Source organism: Elephantulus edwardii, unplaced genomic scaffold (assembly GCF_000299155.1).
Source record: "Elephantulus edwardii isolate Elephantulus edwardi_28Jun2011 unplaced genomic scaffold, EleEdw1.0 scaffold00090, whole genome shotgun sequence".
Classification (NCBI taxonomy): Eukaryota; Metazoa; Chordata; class Mammalia; order Macroscelidea; family Macroscelididae; genus Elephantulus; species Elephantulus edwardii.
Window position 1 is genome coordinate 7,990,075 of NW_006399840.1, and position 4,150 is coordinate 7,994,224.

The 4,150-nt window shown below is 36.9% G+C and overlaps 1 protein-coding gene across 1 annotated transcript in view; it reads right to left on the minus strand.

Moving 5' to 3' along the window:
- USH2A (Usher syndrome 2A (autosomal recessive, mild)) overlaps positions 1-4,150 on the minus strand; it is a 1,454,174-nt gene that overhangs the window by 1,351,065 nt on the left and 98,959 nt on the right. The gene's annotated exons all lie outside the window — the stretch shown is intronic.

Here is a 4,150-nt window from a genome sequence, read left to right on the forward strand (position 1 = left end):
AAATTTACAGAGACTTTGGATTTCCATTCATTCATTGTTGCACTTTTCTCCTGTCTAACATCCCCACCCCAATTCACTCTTCTCTTTAAAAAAGATTCTTTCATTGTTATGCAATCCATCTCCCCAAGTCTACTGTGGCCACTATGCAGCCTTTGTTCCGCACTCCTGTCATAACAATAATACCTAATCATATATCCCTCTAAAACAATTCTCTCCCTCATCTGTTTCAATGCAATATACATTATTTATCCCCTCTTTTCTTAGGTTCTTCCTAATCCCAATGTCTGTCCCATTTTACAACAGTGGCACTATGCAGTATTTGTCCTTTTGTGACTGAGCTATTTCACTCAGCATAATGTCATCCAGGGTCACCCATTTTGTATAATATTGCATGAGTTCCTTGTTTTTCAATGCAGTGTAGTATTCCATTGTGTGACTATACTACAGCTTCTCTAATTCATTCATTTGTTGACGGCCACTTAGGTTGTTTCCGACTTTTTGCTATTGTGAACAAAGTCGCAATAAACATGGCTGTGCATATATCTGTTTGGGTAGCAGCTATGGTTTCTTTGGGGTATATTCCCAGTAGTGGAATTGCTGGGTCAAGTTGTATTTCTATTTCCAAATTTTTGAGAAAGCACCATACTGCCTTCCATAGTGATTACACCATTTTACACTCCCAAAAGTGAATAAGGGTTTCAGTTTCTCCACAACATCATCAGCATTTGTTGCTTGCTGTTCTGTTAAATTTTGCTATTCTGACTGGGGTGAGATGATATCTCAGAGTTGTTTTAATGTGCATCTCTCTTAGAGCTAGGGATTTTGAACATTTCATGTGCTTGTTGGCCATCTGGTGGAAGTGTCTGTTCATCCCCTGTGCCCATTTTTCAATTGGTTGTTTACAAATTTTGCTATTTAAACCTTCCTACTTCTGGTATTTCTGTTTAACAGCATTAAACCACTGAAACAGACAGCTATCTTCTAGGGTCTTCACAGGGATAATGACTGCTATTTGGTTTTGTTTTGTTGTGGGTTTTGGTTGTTTTTTGTTGTTTTGTGTTGTTTTGTTTTTTAGGTGCCATCAAGTTGACTGTGACTCAGAGAATCTTTGTGAATAACAGATCTAAAGCTTGCCCTAACTCTTGTCATCATCATCATCACTGATATGCTCGAGCCTTTGTTCTAGTCCCTATCAAGCCATTCTCTCTTTCTCTGAATTTGAACTTTCCCAGGCTGATGTCTTCTTCCAACTACTGCCTCATCCTGACAACATGCCAAAGTATGGAGACAAAGTGTCACCACCCTTGCCTCTAAAGAACACCCTGGTTGTGCTTCCTCCAAGACAGACTTGTGTATTTTTCTGGAAATTCAGGAGATATTTAATACTCTTCTTCAGTACCACAACAAAGACATCAATTCTTCGGTCATGCTTTTCATCATCCAAAAAATTTAATGAGTATTTACAAAAATCTTAAGGACTCATAGCACCTAAGCTGTTAAGAATATGGAACAAGCCATAGTGTTTTCAATGACTTCAATGACTTCATATGAATCTGCGAGTTGGACAATGAAAGGCATGGGAGAAAAAAATGCGCAATCAAGAAGGATAAGATCGATGAATGGGACCTTCCATTAACAAAGAGCAGATAAAATCAAAACCTTTCCCAAGTATGGTAAGAAAAAATTCACAGCCTGGGGTGCGGGAAAAAAAAAACAATATTTGACATCATTTCAGACAAGGAACTCATAACTAATATTTATAAAATAGTACAGAGCCTCTACAAGAAGAAAGCAGAAAACCCAATCACAAAACAGACAAAATATAGGAGAGGACTCCTCACAAAGGAGTTCATTAAGAAGGTAACAAACACATGTGGAAATGTACAAAATCCCTGGCAGTCAGAGAGAGAGACGTGAATCAAAACAACCATGAGGTATCATCTCACCCTAGCTGCAGTAGCAAAGTTTAACAACATAATAAACAAGACAATGCTATTGCTATTCAAAGTACTTTCAATAAGTAGGGTATCTTCTTTCAAATATCTTGAAACCAACATGTGAATGGTCAACACTTTTCAATAATACACACACACCCCCACACACACGCCCATGAGTTTGTTTATTTAAAAAAGTAAAACAACAAACAACAGTAAACCCAAATGTGGAACTTAACATCATAATTACTTGGTAATATCAATAATTTAAAAAGTTATTGGTGTAGGGTTTTTTTTAATCAACTCGTTTTCATTTTAGCTAAGTTCTTTCTTAAGTCCACAAGCCTTATGTTGCATTTTATTTAATTTTAAAACAAAGCATTTGACAAGCATAGTACCACACACCAACTCCTCATGGACCTGGATATAAACTTCTCTGCTGGGTAGTAGAGCTGCAATTTTTTTTACATCCCATTTTTTACAGCCTGTTACTGTCATTTGATGTTTGACTGTTATCATTATAAAAGATACAGGCTTTTCTACTTTGTTATTTGTAGCATTATCTCATGTTTTACAACATCTTTGCGCAACATGCAGGCACATGAAATATAACTAGTGAAAAGTTCTCGGTGGTATTAATGCATAAAAAAGAATGTGGTTCCATCTCTACTGTCTTTACTCAGCCAAAAGCTGATGAACAGCCAATTTTCCTTTATCACATTAGCACAGCCATGAGGGAAACACATTTGTTCTAGTCAGCTACACTAAAGATACTATTACCAATCTAACATATACATGTTTTATATCAGCAGTATTCTCCGAGCATGAGAGAACCAACAATATATTAACACTAGCATGACAGTTTATTTAAGAAAAGAAAATTGTCTCTGTAGAGGGACAGAAGTTAGAAATGTATGGCTAAAGCTCAGTGTCACTGGTCTAATAAAGGTAATAATTCTTGGGCTTTCTTTATAGCAGGTAGCACTGCTGTGACAGTTTGGTCATATCATTCAAATAAAAATGTTGTCTTTTACAAGTTTAAGTGCACCTTTATTTTGAGTCAGATAGAAAACATGGTTTTGATTTTCTGTATTCACTGTATTAGATCTTTCCAAGAGTTCAAGACCTTTTGTGAGGTCTTTTTTGGTTATTTTTTATCAACTCATTACATATTTGCTAGGTAGAATTTTGTGTCTGATGCAGTGAATTCCACGAGGATGTTTTCACTTTGTCAGTACTTGAAAATGATTCACGAGAATCCCAAGTCACTCTATTCTTTTGTCCCCTCCCCTCTCAACCACCTTTCTATAAATAAGATTACATCTTCTTTAGTTTCCTGTGCCATGTTTTATATTCCAAGATTCTCTAAACTATTTTACAATTCTGATCTGAAGTGTCATCACCATGAAATGGGGCCAGCTCAGGTGGATTTGTGCCATAGCTCATTCTGATGAGCCCCTTGCCAGTTATTTAGAAAGATAAGAATATATATGACAGAATTTCCGATTTGTGAAAAGCAAGCCTTCTTCTACAGGAAACTTCCCTCTGACTCACTCTCTGGCCTTGTGAGAATTAGAGGGGCTTGGGCATGTTTTTTTTGAAGCAGCTTGAATGAATGAATGAGTGAATGAATTGGCAAAGCCAGTGGCAGTTGTAGAAAAGCTTTGCCATCACTTAATCCTAGAGCATGGTGGTAAGAGGTAGTAGGAAGACCATCCTCCAGCCGTCGATATTGACGTTTCATTCTAACCTTTGGTAACACTATTATGGGCTCGAGTGAAATTATTCTTTTTATTCGTGCATTTCATATCCCTCTGACTGATCTTTTTGAAGTGAAAGAGTGCATTAGATTTAAAAAAGGAGGAACTTTGGAGACCTTCCCATTCCTTATTTAATAACTGGCTGCCATTGAGTAGATTACAACTCTGTGGGAAGCCTGTGTACATCAGCATAGAACTGAGCTCCATAGCATTTTCAGGGACTCATTTTTAAAAGTCTATTTCCGGGCCCTTCTTCTGAGGTGTTTCTGGATGCCATTGAACCTTCCACCTTTTGATTAACAGCAAAAACACAATAACTATTTACACCACACAGAGTGTCCCAGGCTTGATTAGGAGGGAGAAGAAATTAAAAGATCAGAATATCACACAGTTGCTATGAAGCTTCAAAGGAGAAAATGAATAGAATAGAATAGAATAGAATAGAATAGAATAGAA